This window comes from Numenius arquata, chromosome 25 (genome assembly GCF_964106895.1).
Source record: "Numenius arquata chromosome 25, bNumArq3.hap1.1, whole genome shotgun sequence".
Taxonomy (NCBI): Eukaryota; Metazoa; Chordata; class Aves; order Charadriiformes; family Scolopacidae; genus Numenius; species Numenius arquata.
This window is the reverse complement of record NC_133600.1, coordinates 1,531,429-1,548,655: the sequence shown is the minus strand read 5'-3', so window position 1 is coordinate 1,548,655 and position 17,227 is coordinate 1,531,429.

The window sequence follows — 17,227 nt, the reverse complement described above, 5'->3', positions numbered from 1 at the left end:
GGCATCCACCATGGACAGTGTCCACCGTGGACATGGACCTGGCATCCACCACAGGCATGGATGTGGCACCTGCCATGGACATAAGCAAGCCACCAGTCATGGCCAGGGGCAGGGTATGGGCATGGACACCACATCAGCCATTGGCATGGAGGTGGCATCCACCACAGGCACAGATGCAACCACCACCATTGTCACTCGTGGCATTGCTGCCTCCTCCCTGAACCCCTCTGCCCTCATGGTTGGGCTCTGCAGGGGGCACCACAGCTCCCAAACCCTTAAATTAAACCATTTAAGCACAGATGAAGAGGGCGATTTCAACCCCCATCCGTCCCAAAGCCCGGGGCTGAGCCAGGGGCGCAGGGATGCTGCTGGGCCGGTGGCAGAGGGGGTCCCCCCGCCCCTCTCCAGGCAGCGGCGTGGGCGGGTGGCAGTGGCAGATGGATGGCAGGGCTGAGCCGTGGTGGCACTTTGTGTGCTCCCACCCGTGTGCTGAGTTACCGCCTCGCTCCGCTCCGGCGCGGGAGCGACTGCGGACGGGGAGGGGGACACTGGGGGATGCGGGGGGGCCGAGCTGCCTGCTGCGCTCCAGTGCCGCTGTCTGACATGATTTTGCTGATGGCGATGGGGAATGGGTTGGCTGCTCTCGCCAGTCGCGTTCGCTCCTTCCTCCCTCCTCCCCACCACGCTCCGCATGGATGGGTATGCAGACGGGACGCGGGGCGACGTCTCGCCTCGGTCTTTACAAGCTCCACTTCCAGCTGGGCTTCTGCAAGCCCAGCCCCCGAAATCCCACCCCGGCACACATCTCCACCGGCCCCGGTTGGCAGCATGCGCTGTGAGGCCATTGCCCATCCCTGGAGGTCACAGGTGCTGCCCGAAGGAGGTCAGCCTCATTAGGCCCATTTCACAGATGGGGAAACTGAGACTGGGAGCAACGTGGTGACTCTTTGGGGCATGCAGGGTCCGGCCCCAGCGAACTCGCCCCTCCCGAAAGGCGGTCGCCAGCTTGCCTGGCGTGGCCCCGATTGCCGCTGTTGGGACAGTCGTGGCCAAATCGCGCCGGAACGAGAGCGACGATACTCCCCAAGAGCACCGGCGCAACCCAAAAGTATGAGGTTACACAAGCGGCACCACACCTGCCGTGAGCAACGCCGGATCCACGCACCCGCCACTGCCACCAACACCCTCTCCTTAACCCTTCCTGCACGGCGACCGACCTCCAGCGCCGATGGCGTTGGCAGGGGACAGTCCAGGGGGACGAGGAGATGCTGTGGGGCCACCCCTGTGGGGCTGGGCCATTGAAGGGCTGGGACTCAGCCCCGTGGCTTTGGGGCTGAAGGGGAGGATGTGGGGAGGTTACGCCGTGTCCCTCCTGGGGGGTGCAGGAGCTGCATCAGTGCAGGACCCCCCCTCCCCCCTTTCACCTTGACCAGGGTCTTGCCTGTGGACTTGGCTGGTCTTAAACTGGGGTCTTGGTCACAGCGAAGAACCGATGTGGATCCAGTTCATCAGAGGTGACAGTTGAGCCCCTGGTGTAATATTTGCCCCCCAGAGAGGAATCACCTCCCCTCCCCTTGCCCAGGACTCTTTTGGATGTGGCAGCACTGGAGGTCACTGAACCTCCCCTAAAAGCCATCTCCCCCTCCACGCTGTGATGCAGAGCCCGGTGTCGCTCCACTCCCAGCTGGTCGGTGCAGAGACGCTGACCCTGGCATCGAGTGGTGCCGCCCCCAGAGACGGGGAAGGAGCGGGGCCCAGGGGGGCCAGAGCTGTCGGCCGGTGCCCGGGCACTGCCGGAGCCGGGCTCAGTGCCGGGAGCTGCACCGGCCCCGGGAGATGCCATGGGATGTGTCCATTGGGGCCCGATCCAGCCCGTCACCGGCGGCACCAGCAGCCCCGGGCATCGGCAGCGCCGGGAGGAGGTGGCCACTGGGAACGGATTAGAAGCAAAACCTCTTCCACCCTGCCATGGTCCAGCCCTTCTCAGTCCCCTCCTCCCCAGCTTGGTCTCGCCACCGGCTCTTTGTGGTCAGGGCCAGGATGGATTCCGGGATGCTCCCAGCCTGTGGCTGCGTCGAAGTGGCAACTGCTAGCCCGCCAGGATCGGCCCAATCGGCCCTCGGCTGGCCTGGAGGCGAGCAGGAATTTGGGATGACACCACTGCACCTTAATCACTGTTTGCTCTCACCCGTGCCCCACCCAGTGAGAGGGGAACCTCTCCCCCCTCCGTTCAGCATCACCCCGGGCACCCCCAGCCCCTCACCCGCTTCGGAGACCACCGAGCCCCCCATCAGGGCTCTGCTGGGCTGCCCCGCGCTCGCCGAGCCCCGGCATGGCTGGCTGGCGCTGGCTGGCAGAGCTGGCCCCCGCGGTGGCTCTGCCACGGGCTCCCCACCAAGGACACTGCCTCCCCGTGACTCAGTTTCCCGTCGGGAATGGCTGACCTGCCCGGCAGAGAGTGGGTCACGGGGTGAACCCGCTGCCAGGGGCCATGGTGTCGGTGTCCCCAAACCTCGTCCTTGGGTGCTGGTGCAGGGAAGTGCCTGGTAGCAGCCACCAGCCCCAGTCTAGGGGGGGGTCCTGCCCCCCGGTGACAGGCTGGGGGTGGGTGTGGGCAGCAGGGACAGGGTGGGCACAGGTGGGTTGTGGCACTTGCAACCGCTGACCCTTAATGTGCCCCCCCCCAGCTGTGGGGTTAACACCAAGGAGAACCCACACTTGGGGACAGGCACCCACTGCTTTGTCCCCTCCATGGCACCGGTGTCACCCTTCCTGCCAACCCCGCTGCCGAAGTGCTCCGGCAGGGGAGGACGAGGGTCCCCCCACTGTGCCAGACGAGGCTGGTGCCCCCAGACCATGGGGACCAGATATGGCATTGCCTCCCGTGCCAACCCCCGGCTGCCAGATCTGGCACGATGCTGGGCACGTGGCCCTGCCGAAGCGGCGTGAGTCAGTGCCCCACGGCGCTCGTTATGCAAAGGCTGGCACGGGGCTGTGGCGTGGGGCCGTGGTGTGGGGCAGTGGCATGAGGCAATGGCTTGGGGCCATGGTGTGGGGCAGTGGCATGGGGTTGCAGCGTGGGGCTGTGGTGTGGGGCTGTGGCGTGGGGCAGTAGCATGGGGCTGTGGTGTGGGGCTGTGGAGTGGGGCAGTGGTGTGGGGCAGTGGTGTGGGGCTGTGGTGTGGGGCAGTAACATGGGGCTGAGATGTGGGGCAGTGGTGTGGGGCTGTGGCGTGGGGCAGTAGCATGGGGCTGTGGTGTGGGGCCATGTAGTGGGGCAGTGGTGTGGGGCTGAGGTGTGGGGCTGTGGCGTGGGGCAGTAGCAAGGGGCTGAGGTGTGGGGCAGTGGCGTGGGGCCGTGGTGTGGGGCAGTAACATGGGGCTGAGATGTGGGGCAGTGGTGTGAGGCTGTGGTGTGGGGCAGTATCATGGGGCTGTGGTGTGGGGCAGTAGCATGGGGCTGTGGTGTGGGGCTGAGGTGTGGGGCTCTGGCGTGGGGCAGTAGCAAGGGGCTGAGGTGTGGGGCAATGGCGTGAGGCTGTGGTGTGGGGCAGTATCATGGGGCTGAGGTGTGGGGCAGTGGCGTGGGGCTGTGGCGTGGGGCAGTAGCACGGGGCTGAGGTGTGGGGCAGTGGCGTGGGGCAGTAGCAAGGGGCTGAGGTGTGGGGCAGTGGCGTGGGGCCGTGGTGTGGGGCAGCAGCATGGGGCTGAGGTGTGGGGCAGTGGCGTGGGGCCGTGGTGTGGGGCAGCAGCATGGGGCTGAGGTGTGGGGCAGTGGCGTGGGGCTGCGGGTGCTGCTCGGGCGCCCCAGGACGGGCAGTGGGTGCGATGAGAGCAGGGAGAAGGGGGGATCGGGGGCAGCAGTGGGGTGCGCCCCGGGCCCTCACCGCCCTCACCGTCCCCGGCGGGGCCCGAGCTGCCCTGACCCGCTCACGTAACGCCCGCCCGGCGCTTATGCAATAACGGCTGCCGCGGCTGCGAGGGACATCCAGCGCCGCAGCAATTACCCGGCCCTTAATCAGCAGCGACGCAGGATAACGAGGCTAATTGGAGCCGTGGCTGGCAGAGCTGCCGGCGGGCTGGGGAAGGGGCGTTCAGCCTGACCCCGCACCCCGAGGGGGGCGCCAAGCAATTAGTGGCTGCTGAGCCTTTGTCAGGGGCTGGGGGTGGCCGGGCTGGACCCCGCTGTGCCCCGGGCGGTGGGTGCCCGTGGGGTGGGACGGAGCATCCCCTCGCTGCTGGGCTGGAGGGTGGCATCCCAATCCCTGTCCTTGTCACTGTCCCCGTCCCCGTCTCCATCCCTGTCCCCGTAGCCGTTCCCCATCCCTGTCACTGTCCCTTCCCCATCCCGGTCCCCATCCCTGTCCCTGTTCCTGCCCCCGTACCCGTTCCCCATCCCCCTCCCCGTCCCTGTCCCCATCCCCATCCCCGTCCCGATCCCCATCCCCATCCCCATCCCTGTCCCCGTACCCGTTCCCCATCCCCGTACCCGTTCCCTGTCCCCATCCCCATCCCTGTGCCCGTTCCCCATCCCCATCCCTGTGCCCGTTCCCCATCCCTGTCCCCACACACCCGCAGCGCAGCGATGCTCAAAGTAGGTCAGTGGGCCGAGGTGCCGGGCAACCGCCGGCGCCGCAGCATCCTCCCCGGGGGGTTCACTCGCTCCGGGGGGAGCTCACCCTCCGCCCCCGCCCAGCCCATCGCCATGCTCGCACCACCGGGCTCCAGCATCCCCAGGGGGGAGGGCAACGCAGCATCTCCCAGGGCCGGATGGCAGAGCCCTGACACACCTCGCTGCACAAATGATGCCCAAATAACGGCATTTGAAGGGGTAGGTTGGGATCCTCCACGTCCCCCCCCCGCCTCCCTGCTGCCCTGGGGGGCTCAGCCCGTCGGCGTGAGGGAGCAGGGGGGCTCCCCGGGCGGCTCCCCCCAGCTCTCGCCCCCGGCTCGGGCGGCGCTGCCTCCGCTCGGCACCGGCCCGGGCACCGCGGCACTGCCGAATCTCCAGCGTAATAATTAGGAGATAAACAGGAAAGAGGAACGGGGCATATTTCATATTCCACCCGGATCCCCCCGAGACAGATAAAAGCGGAGTGGGGGGACGCGAGGGGGCTTTTTTCCCACTTGTTTCTGCTGAATCAAACATTTTTCCTCCGCTTAGAAGATTTCCCTGCTCCCCCCGCACCCCCCCCCCCCCCCTTCCTCCGGCTCCCGCCTTAATGAGGTTTTGCTGTAAAAGTCTCGGAGCCTCCACCGCGGCCTTGAGTTAATCTCCAGGCACCTTCAAAGCCGGGTTGTTCCTGGACCCCCCCTGCTTCCCCCCGCTTCGCCTCCATCTTTTTGAACTTCCCAGCCACAAAATTGCCAAGTTTCATGTGATGCCGCTTCTCCCGCACCCGGCGGCAAGAGACGGGGACCTGGGGCAGACGCGGGGGGGACACTGTCCCTGGGGCAGGGACACGGGATGGGGGCTCTTCAGGGGAATCTCTCCAGGCAGCTTGGCTTTGCCGGGAGTTTCCAAACTGGGACGAAAAAGGGATATTTTGGGGTTTTTTTCTCCCCAAAACTATTCGGGGTGTACTGAAAGAAAATGGCCCTTGGCTTGGCTGAGGTGGGGGTTGGACCCCTCTTTGCTGCCAACAGCGAGGGCTTTGGGGGCCCAGTGACACCAGGATGGCACCCCAGGGTATAGGCAGGGGACCCGGGTGCAGGCAGCTGCCCAGCAGGTCTGCAGGGGCTGAGCTGGGAGGAGAGCAGCCATGGGGGTGCTGGGAGCATCCCCCCCATCAGGATTTGGCCAGGGACAGCCGTGGGACCCCGGGGCGCGAGGACGGTGCTGGCTGAGGGTCCCATCCTGGCTTCCCACTCGGGTTCTGCCACAGGAAATGGCTGCTTCCTGGGAAAAGGGCTCGGGAGCCGATGGAGCCACATTTGCAGCCTTGCATGGTCCCGGCAGGCTCCAGACCCTCGATGGCACCTGACAGGCTGGGTGCAGGGTGGTCCTCAAAGCACCTGTCCATCCCCAGGGGGCTTCCGGGCATCCTCACCCTCCCCATGGCCGGGGTGGGTGCTCAGCCCCGACCCCAGTGGGTCCAAATCCCCCGGGGAAGGAGAAGCAGGAGCCAAGAGCACCCGAGTTGCTCGAGCGTGGGGTGCTGCACGCACCCATCCGTGCTTGTGCCATCGGCCACCACTTGGCTTCCTCCTCCTGCTGGCCAGTGGCCCTGGCTGCCCGCTGTCCCCGTACCTGGGCGTCCCCCTCCAGAGCCGATCTGAAGGCTTTAGAGCAAGTTAATCCCAGCAATCCCTTAATTCCAGGGACCAAAATAGGAAAGATCAGTAGGTCAGTGGGAAAAGCTCTTGGCCAAAGTTAACACGTTAATGTGGAGAGAGGGCGAGAGCAGGAGCAGGGGAGAGGAAAGCGCCCGGGGATCTGCTCTGGCTTGTCCCCCTGCCCAGGCTCAGGTCACCCCACATCCCACCAGGGACAGGTTTTGGGGCCGCCAAGCACTGATGGGGCAGGGAATCCCAGCAGCTCCCGCTCTGCCGCGATTTGGGGTGGGAAAGGAGGTTTTTTCCCCTCTCACCCCAACAACCCAACCCCAGCCCCGGCATCCCCGGGACGATTTCGCTGCGATTTAAATCCCGGCCTCCAGAGGCGAAAGGTTGCGCATTAGCACGCTGCGCCGCTGAGCGGCTCTAATTAGGGCTTGGCAGGCTCCTGCCTCAGCCCCGTAAGCACCTTTTTGGCTGCTGCACTGGAAAAAGCCGTGCCGGAGGACTTAGCTTTTAATACAGCCAAAGCCCAGGTGAGCCACCCACCGCCTCCCGCCCGGCTCCGAACGGGCCGGTCCCAGCCCCGGCTGTGGGTCCCAGCACCGCGGGGGGTTCACCGGGTGGCCTCAGGCAAGACCCCCCCAAACTCTGCGGTGCCGGTGGCATCGCATCCCAACAGGGACCAGCCCGGGGCTTTTCCCTGCATCCCCATCCTCCTTCCTCTGGGCCGGGTGGTTTTGGGCAATAATATCGCTATGGGACCAGTTTCCTTAAATCCATCTCTGTTACCACAAGCAGCTTAAGCACCAGAAACTCTCTTCCTCTCTGTTCTTTTAATACGATCCCGGCTTAGCAAAGCCCCGGGCTTAGCCGCTGCCCCTGCAGTGCAAGTGAGGAGAGGAGAATTAAATAATATGAAAGCAGAAAACAAAGGGCTCTGCTTGATTTAAGCAGCTGGAGGGGGGTGGGGTGTCAGGGTGAGCCAACCCTGCCCGGGGGGGGCCGCCGGGGTTACCTGCGGAGGGGGATGCTCGGCCGGATGATAGAGGGTGCGGCCCCTCCGGGATGCCTCATTTTTATGGGTCAGTGGGTCAGGGATGCTCTGATGCTTTCAGCCATCGCCCCTGCTGCCGGGGACCGGAGGGAGCCCAGCTCGGAGACACGCTCACCCTAAAGGTGAACAGCTCGCTGTGCTTTTCGGTGGCAAATATTCCCATTTCCCAGAGTTTTCCCATCTTGGGCTCTGCCGGAACCGGCAAGCGGCTTCGGGGATCTCGGTGCCCTTTGCAGAGGCAGCGTCACACCAAGAAATGGGTCTTTCCCGCTTTTCCCATCCCACCCACCGCACTGGTGCTGGGCAGACCCCCCCTCCCCGTGTCCCGCCGACGGGCTGGGGGTTATTGCTCATCCTCCGGGTGCTGGCTGGCCGGGCTGGCTCCCGTCACCGGCACCGTGGCTCACCTTGGACTCCGCTCCCGGCACGACCCGGCGACCGGCTGGGTTGCTGGGGAGACGGGCTGGTTTATTTACCATCAGGGCTGCGATAAGGAGCGTGAAAGGGGAGGCGAAGCACATGGTGTCCAATGTGCCTGACCCACTTTTCCAGCACCTGGGCATCGCTCGCCCTCAGCTATTGGATTGCAGCGGCGCAGGCAGAGGGAGCGTGGATGCAAACGCCCCGCTGCTCACCGGAGCCACCAAGCTGCCAGGGTTTGGGGTGTCCTTGCTGCTGCACCCCATTTTCTCCGGGCTGGTTGGGAATAGAGGAAAAGCATCCCCGGGCACCGTGGGTGCATCACGGCTGGATGCCGAGACACGGTGGTGGGGACAAAAATGGGTGTGAAAGCTCGCTGCGGCGGACGCCTCGTGCCCGTCCGTGGTCCCCGCCGCGGCGCGTCCCCCGCCGGCGCTGGCACAGTGGCCCAGATCTGCCATTCCGCATGGCTTCCCCGGCTCTCCCCGGGGCCGGGTGCCGGCAGGCAGGGCGCTCGCTCAGTGCCTCGCACGGCCGCCCGCTAATCCGACATGACTCTTCCATTAGAGACGAGATGCCGGCAAAGAGCTTTTCGGTGTAGGAATTAACTCCTTCTCCCACCCCGGAGCTCCCCGACCTGGAGCGTCAGCTCTGTCTCCGTCACCCGCACGGCCTGGAGTCTGCGGGATGGGGGGGGGGTTCCCCCTCATCGTCACCCCCAGCCTGGTGATGGGCTCCCCGTGGGACTCGGCTCTGCTCTTGCACCCGCATCTCCCATCCTCCTCCTCCACGGGTGCGGGATGACAGCAGAGACCCAGCATTGGCGTGCCAGAGGGTGCTGGAGTGGGGCTCCAGGGGCCCCCCAGGCTGGCAAGAGGGTCCCCAGCCCAGCCGGCCCCAGCCCTGGCTGCAGCACCAGCTGCTTCCCTTATTGATCTCCTCTCCTGCTGTTAATTAGCAGCTCCAATTTAGCCTGATTGGAGCCGCGGCTTCCTTCAAAGGGCCTGTCTCGGTTTTGGCCGTCCCCATGGTGGGCTGGCGAGTGGATGGGAGCCAAAGGGGGAGCCCAGGGCAGGCAGGGGTTTGGGGTGAGCATCCCAACCGGGGGGTGCTCCCCAAGCAGGGGGACATGGGGATCGATGGCAGGGGGATGAGCCCTGGCTGGGAGCCAGCACGTGGCCTCCCCAAGGGCACGAATGTCCCAGCCCGGAGGTGTCACTGTCTCACATCCAATGTGACACTGTGGTGGGGGGACGGTGGTGGCAGCTCGGCGGTGGCAGCTGGCTCCAGAGCGTGGGGTCAAAAAGCAGCGCAGGGTCCGCTCGTTGGGACAGACCCCTGCCCCGGGGACAGCCACCTCCCTGCGCTGGGACAGAGCTGTCCCTCGTGTCCCTGCTCCCCTGGAGCCATTCAGGGGAGGTGACAACAGTCCTTGGTCCCCTGCTGCAAGGACAGGCCCCAGCATCCTTCCAGAGAGGGGAGGCAAAGTTGATACAGGGGGTCAGGATCCCACCCGTGTCCCCTTCTTCTGTCACCAGCCACAACACGGCCAGGGCCAGATCCTGCTCCTTGCCAGGCTCTAGCCAGGCGGGTTCCCCTGAACGCAGACACAGCTGGGGCCACCATCAGGGTTTGCCCAAAAGCCGGGAGGATGGACTTGGCTCCTGGAGAAAGGCTTAGCCCTGGAGGGTGGCCACTATTCCCTGAAAAATGTCTGGAGGGGTGGCTCATCCCCAGGGTACAGCAGGGAAACTGAGGCACAGAGCGAGACAGGGACGTGCACGATGTCGGGGTCTGCCCGGGCAGAGACAGGGGGTCTGAGGCATCATCTGAGCCACATGGGTGCTTGAGCCCAGTCAGGTTACAGCATCCCTGTCCCTGCCAAGGGATCCGGGGCCTCTGCTGCCCTCCAGGTCTCCACCTAAGGGGGCTTCAGAGGCAGGTAGCCCCCCCCCACCAGTGGCAGGAAAGCAGACAGGGAGCCGCTGGGGAAAGGTCTCCAGCAAAGAGGGCTGGAGGAGAGGGGGCTGCACCAGAGCAATGTGTCCTTGCCATCGCCTCCCCCATCGCCGCCATGTCACAGGACGGCTGTGGGGTCTGGGGAGCTCGTGCCCACCTGGGCTGACTCCATTCAGCTCAGGATCCCATGTAACGCCGTCTGCGAGTGCCTGGCTCACGGTGGGGATGCACCATGGAGAGCTGACCTGGATCCCAGCCACCCCGGCAGCTGTCACCTCCTGTGCCGCCACATGTCCCTGGGAGAGGGACTTCCAGCGTGGGGGACAGCCCTGCAATGGCCGGGGAGGACAGGACCGGGGATGGCTGCTGTCCCCATCCCTCACAGTGCCCTCAGAACAGGCCAGCTCTGAGTGGGGGGCAGTCCAGGCCACCCACACGGTGCTTTGGGACCTGGGGTGGGGGGCACCCACTGAAGGCAGTTTGGGAAGTCACGCCAGAGACCCCCAGCCCCACACCTGGGGTCTCCCGTTCCCCCTGGGAGCAGAGAGATGCCCAGAAGGACACATCTACTCCTCCCGCCTCGGACAGGGGCCGAAACACCCTTGGATTACTTTTGTGGGACTCTTCAGCTGGAAATTGGGGTGTCATCACCCTTTTTCCACACTGGACGGCTCAGACTTCGCAGCAGGGTGGGGATGCGGCAGCAGTGGAGGAAACCCTCCTCGCAATCCCGGCGCGGAGCCGCCCATGAAATATTCAGGCCATTCAGCGCGATTCCCGCCTCACCGTCGAAAGCACCATGAATATTGCAGGTGGGCATTAAACTTTCACGGCTGCCACGCTTCGGTGCAGCCCCGCAGACACCGTTACTGTGGGAAGCCCCTCTGCTGGGACACATCATGCCTTCACCAGGCTCCAGTGACCCGTTTTCCTCTGCTTTACCCTCAAAAGAGGGGGTGGTGATGGGCTTGGGCCCTGAACCACTCCAAGAGTGAACCAAGGGGCATCCTGGGGTGCATCAGGAAGAGTGTGACCAGCAGGTGGAGGGAGGTCATCCTGCCCCTCTGCTCTGCCCTGGGGAGGCCCCATCTGGAGCACTGGGTCCAGTTCTGGGCTCCCCAGTTCAAGAAGGACAGGGAACTGCTGGAGACGGTACAGCAGAGGGCTACGGAGATGATGAGGGACTGGAGCGTCTCTCTGATGAGGAAAGGCTGAAGGACTTGGGTCTTTTTAGTCTGGAGAAAAGAAGACTGAGGGGGGATCTGATCAGTGCTTATAAATACTTCAAGGGTGGGTGTCAGGAGGATGGGGCCAGGCTTTTCTCAGTGGTGCCCAGGGACAGGACAAGAAGAAATGGGCACAAACGTGAATACGGGAAGTTCCATCTGAACATGAGGAGGAACTTCTTTCCTGTGAGGGTGGCAGAGCCCTGGAAGAGGCTGCCCAGAGAGGTGGTGGAGTCTCCATCTCTGGAGACATTCCAAACCCACCTTGACACGTTCCTGTGGGACCTGCTCTGGGTGACCCTGCTCTGGCAGGGGGTTGGAGGAGATGATCTCCAGAGGTTCCTTCCAACCCCATATAATTCTGTGATTCTTTGATTCTGTAACCGACTCCATTGTGTCCCTGGGAAGGAGCAGCACAGCTCAAGGCAGAGCCACAGGAGGGTGTGAGGTCCTGCAGGACCAGGAACAAGTAGGGGACGTGGCCTTCCCACCCCAAAGCTCGGCCGTGCTCCCCGCTGCCCCGATGCCAGTGTGGCCTCACTCCTCCGCAGCCCGGAGTGATGTCCGTCCCCACGCATGTGAAGAGGTTTGCAGCTCCCTGAGCATCTCAGAGGGTTTCATCCTCCATGTCATGAGCTTTCCAGGTCAGCCCCCACCAGAAGGGACCGTTCCCTTCTCCTCCGCTCTCATAACTCTGCTCTTCCCGTGTTTATATAACAGCGACGTCTCCCGCAGACCGGGGAGAGAATTGGCCGGGGAGAAATAATGAGGATAATTCAAGTCATTTGGGAAGATGAGGTTTGCGAGGTGCCCAGCATCTTCCACCTTTTACATGTTGTCTCTAATCATCCGCAATCTCGGATGGCCATTGATGGAGCTCGTTGCTGTGGCGACGGATGAATAGCCCTGGGATTGTACCATGCCAAAAAAGTGCCGTCCTTCCATCAAAACAACAACAACAACAAAAATATCATTTTGTTCAGGAAATTAAGCAGTTTGCAACCAAATAGCAGCATCTGAAAGGGCTCCCGCATCCGTTGTTTCCTCCTGGCTCCCGCGGCCGCGTTGGGTTTGTCAGGAACATGTCCAGCGCCCCGGAGAGTCCTTTGTGTGCGCCGGACAAGGAGAAGGTGGTAATTGCAAGGGGGTTTCTAACCCACTGAGCCTATTAAAAGGATTTGACGCCCCCCCACCCCTCTCTTCTTCCCCAGATGTGTGTCACGCAGGCAGGGAGCGCGGGGCGCTGCGGCCGGGGGCTGGGGCAGCACTAGGTTAATGTGTTAGATGTGCACGGCTGGGCCAGAGCAGGGTGCTGGGGCAGAGGGAGGCGGCGATGGCCGGTGGCCGGGGCAGGGTGACAGGGCTCAGGTCCTGCTTTTCCCCTGGGAAAGGGGTGATGCTCAGCGGGGAGAGCCGGCACAGGGCTCCCAAGGGTGGCCGGCTGAGGTGGGAGCACAGAGCTCCTGCCGCTGTCATCCTCCATGGTTTTCCATTTAAAGTCCCTCCCCTCCCCCCCGGCACCATGACCTGAGCCTGGATGCTCTCCTTTGATCCCCAGGGCCCTGGGAGTGTCTCCTGGGGAGGCTGCTGGGGACACTGCTCTGGAGCTGCACATTGGGTATCACGGCCCCTGGGGACCAGGATGGGACCGGGGGGGTGGATTTGGGTTCTGCTTAACCAGGGGTTGAGCCTGGCTTCGGATTTTCTCCTTGGGTTGGAGGTATCTGACCCTCCCGACGCTGGAAACCACAGGCAAAGCCACGTCTCGAGGCCCACGCTGAGGGGTTCTCCATCCATAATTCACGTTACCGCACCGGGCCCCGACACACATTTTGAGCCGGGGGTCTGGTCCCTGCTGGCATCTCCGGTGCTCCCCAATGTCATCGGCCAGCGAGGGGATGTAAATAGTGTCATTCAGAGCTGCGTGACCCCAAAGCTCATCCTGCAAGAGGATAAGAAACCGAATACCTGTAGGGCAAAGATCCAGCTGGCAGCCTGGGAGAGCCCCGGGGTGCAGCGGGGTTGGACCTGCCGGGGCATTGGGGAGCAGGAGGGAGAAGGAGGGATGGGCGTGTGGAGAGAAAACATTTCACAGAGGACCCTGAGGATGAGAAACGGGCCAAGTTCCCATCTCCTCTTTGGGCGAGAGCCCCGGGCAGCGCTTTGCCAGCCATCCCCAGAGCCCTCCACCCTCCCCGGGCTCAGCCAGAGCCAGATGGAGACGCATCTTGGCTGCGCAGGAAAAACGAGGCGGCAAAGCGGGGAGATTAACTCTGCGGGGAAAACAAGCTCGGCAGCCGCTGCCAAGCTGAGGACGCCTGCGCGGCCACACGTGTGTGTGTGTGTGTGTGTGTGTTAGCGTGCACACGCATGTGCTATGAGCGTACACAGGCACGCATGTGCAGAGGCCGGGTGCTTGCGTGCACGCAGATGTGTGTGCTCGGCTGAGCTGATGGACCCGCGTCTGGCCTCGGAGGGGCAGGCGGGGTATTGGAAATGTGTCCTCATCCTTTAATTGCGCTGCTTTGATAACAGTGATAATTGGCTAGAAATCGATACTGTTTTGCTGCTGTTTCTCCCATCCTGTCTCCCCCTGCCCTCCCCGGATGCCCTGCTCCTGTTAGTGGAGTGACATTTGAATGCTCTGCCCCAGCCATTAGATAACCCAGGCAGAGATGCTGCTGGGGAGAGGGCTGGTGCAGGCAGGCAGTGGGCAGAGACGGAGGCAGCTCCCCTCTCTGCCGTCGCCGCTCAAGGGCAGATGGAGACGATGATCCAGAGAAGTGATTCTGATCCAGATCTCTGATCCAGATCCAGAGAGGTGATTCTGCCACTTTACACTGCTCTGGTGAGACCTCACCTGGAGTACTGTGTGCAGGTCTGGAGCCCTCAATATAAGAAGGACATGGACCTGATGGAGCGGGTCCAGAGGAGGGCCACTAAAATGATCAGGGGGCTGGAGCACCTCTGCTACGAGGACAGGCTGAGGGAGCTGGGGTTGTTCAGCCTGGAGAAGAGGAGGCTCCGGGGAGACCTCACAGAGGCCTTCCAGTACCTGAGGGGGGCTACAGGAAGGCTGGAGACAGTCTGTTTACAAAGGCCGGCAATGACAGAACAAGGGGTAATGGCTTTAAACTGGAAAAAAGCAGATTTAGATTAGACATTAGGAATAAGTTCTTTACCATGAGGGTGGTGGAGCACTGGAATAGGTTGCCAAGGGAGGTGGTTGAGGCCCCTTCCCTTGAGATATTCAAGGTGAAGCTCAACGAGGCCCTGGGCAACCTGGTCTAGTTGGGGGTGTCCCTGCTGACTGCGGGGGGGGTCAGACTAGATGACCTTTGAAGGTCCCTTCCGGCCCAGATGATTCTATGATTCTATGATGCTCCAGCAGCGCGTCCCCGGTGCTGTGGGAGTGACAGCGGGTCCGGAGATGAGGGGAGAATGGACAAACCCGAACCCAAACCCAAACTGTGTCGGCCGGGAACTCCCTCCGGCTTTGGCTCTGAAAATTCTGCCGGAGCATCACAGAAAAACGTGTAATTATCGCCCCGCAGCTTGGCCTGCCCTGCTCTCCTCTCCGCACCCCATCACCGCCCTCGCTCCGCACCCTCATCCTCCCGGCAAGCTGCAGGTGGGATCTCGGAGCCTCTGACATCAGGTAGCTCCTGGTCTCCTTCCAACCGCCCTCACAGAGCAGCCCCTGGGCTTCACCCACCCGTCCGGGGCTGCTGGGGGGCTCTGCCCCCCGAAAAGCCACCCTGACCTCCCTCCCGCCCCGCTGGGCTCTGTAAAGCCACGGGGTCTGGGGAGCAGGACGGCAGCACTGGAGGACACATGGAGGACCTTGAGGGAGCAGGGGCACCCCGGGCTGGTGCTGGTGGCCCGAGGGCCCCTGGTCCGCATTAGCCAAGTGATCCTCATTAGCCAAATGATCCTCATTAGCCAAGTGGGGCTCCAGTGCCAGAAAGGGACGCGCTCCGCTCTGCGGGGCCGGGCGAGCGAGGGGTGCCGGGGGGGGGTGAAGGGTACACAGTGGGGGGGTGCAGGGGTATGTGGGTGCGGGGTGGCTGGGCAGGCAGGTGCCCACCTTTCCGTGGGAGCCGGGTGCCACCTGGTGGCCACGGCGGCCCTCGCCGGTGCTGGCTCCACGGTAGCCGGGGATGCTCATGGAGCCGGGGATGCTCGGGGAGCCGGGAATGCTCGGGGAGCCGGGGGTACTCGGGGAGCCGGGGGTGATCGGGGAGCGACCTGCCCAGCCCCTCAGCTGAGTTTATTTCCCATTCCCACAAATAAATCAAACTGCACCCACAGATGCCTTTGTGCGGCTAGAGCTGGCCCCAAAAGGAGCCCCGGGAGCAGAGCCCTGTCTGAGCAGAAGATGCCTGCCCAGGGCTAGCACACAAAGTTTTTAGTAGCCCCCTGGGGCCAGGGAACGGTGGGGGAGACAACCGAGCAGAGCCTGGTGGGGTTTTTGCTCCAGGGTGTTTCCCAAGCCCCAGCAGGGCTGGGCAACAGGGACTTTCTCTTGTGATGATCGGTGGCCACCAACCCTGGGCACGGCCCCGTGACGAACTGGGTCACGACAACACCTGGGCAAAGTTTTGATGAAAAAAAAAAACCCAAACCCCACCAAAACTCATCACTCGGAGAAGAGTGGCAGAAAGGGTTTGCAGACGGGAAGCCCTTCCAGCCAGAGACCCCCGATCATCCCAGCCTCCCTCTGTTTGGGGTCAGCGGGGTCTGGGGGTGCGGGGAATTAATTCTGAGTTAATTGTGTATCGCGACAGAAATGCATGAGGGGCACCACTGCTTCCTAAACGATAGGATAGACCACAGCCCACTGTCTTTGAATAAATGAGTTAACCCCTATAGATGGGGTACAGCCCAGCCCCGAGAGCTGAGGGGGGTGGTGGTGGGGAGGATATTCCCGGCCCCCCTCCTATAGCTGGGGCAGAGCCAGCTGCGTCCTGGCCCCTATAGCTGGGGGGGGGGGGGGGGGGAAGTGCTGCCCACCCTCTTGGCCAGAGCCTATAGATGAGGATGGCCCCAGTCCTGTGCCCTATAGTTGGGGTCCAGCCAGCGTCTCAGCCCCTATAGCTGGGGAAGAAGGTCCCAGCTCCCCCCCTACAGTCAAGGAACACCGATGTCCCAGCCCCTATAGCCTGAGGGTGCAGGGGTCTCACCCCCTCTCCTACAGCCTGAGTCTGACTCTGTCCCGGCCCCTATAGTGGGGGCTCCCAGATCCCCCCTCTATAGCGGGGTCTGGCTGTGACCCTCCCCTTATACCCATGGGGGGGGGTATAGTGGGGGGGTCTCAGCCCCCTCTGCTGTAGATGGGCCACACCTATCCCCCTGCCCATATAGCTGGAGGGAAGGTGTCACAGCCCATTGCCTATATCCGGGGCACACCTATACCCCTGCCCCTATAGCCGGGGGGGGGTCACAGCCCCCTCCCCTATAACCAGGACACACCTATACCCCTGCCCCTACATCCGGGGGGGTCACAGCCCCCTCCCCTATAGCGGGGGCACACCTATACCCCTGCCCCTATGGCCGGGGGGGGTCACAGCCCCCTCCCCTATAACCAGGACACACCTATACCCCTGCCCCTATAGCCGGGGGGGTCACAGCCCCCTCCCCTATAACGGGGGGGGTGTCTATAGAGGGGTCCCCTATAGGGGGGTCATACATATACCACATCTATACCCCCTCCTATACCCAGGCACCCCCGTCCCCGGCTGACGCTGGGCCCCGTCCCGGCCCCCCCCGTCCCCCCCTCCCCGGGGGAGGGCGCTCGGGGGCCGCGGTCCCGCCGGCACCGCCCGCCATGTTTCCCGGCAGCCCGCCCTGTCCGCCGCCCGCCTGAGCCTCCCGGCGGCCGCCCCGGCCCTGCCCGGCCCGGCGGCCGCCCGCCCGCCCGCCCGCCTCCGCCGCCGGTGAGTAGGGCCCGGCGCGGCCCAGCGCCCCGGCCCGGCCCAGGCCCGCGCCCGCCGCCGCGTTAGGCCGCAAAGCCTCGGCCTCGATTTCCAGCGCCGGCGGGGAGCGGGGCGCGGGGCCCGGCCGCGGAGGGGGGGGGCGAGGCCGGCCTTCCACCGGGCAGCGCGGCCGGAGGGTGGCGGGGCGGGCGGGCGGCCCATGGCCTCCCCTGGCCGGGCGGTGTGTTAGCCTTAGGGCAGAGGGAGCGTTGCGGTTCCCCCGCGGTTCTTCATTTCAGCTGGTTTTGGGGTAAAGGCGTGTGGGTGCCGCTAGGCTCCGGCTGCAGGTTGCCCCATGGCTACTGGCTAAGGGA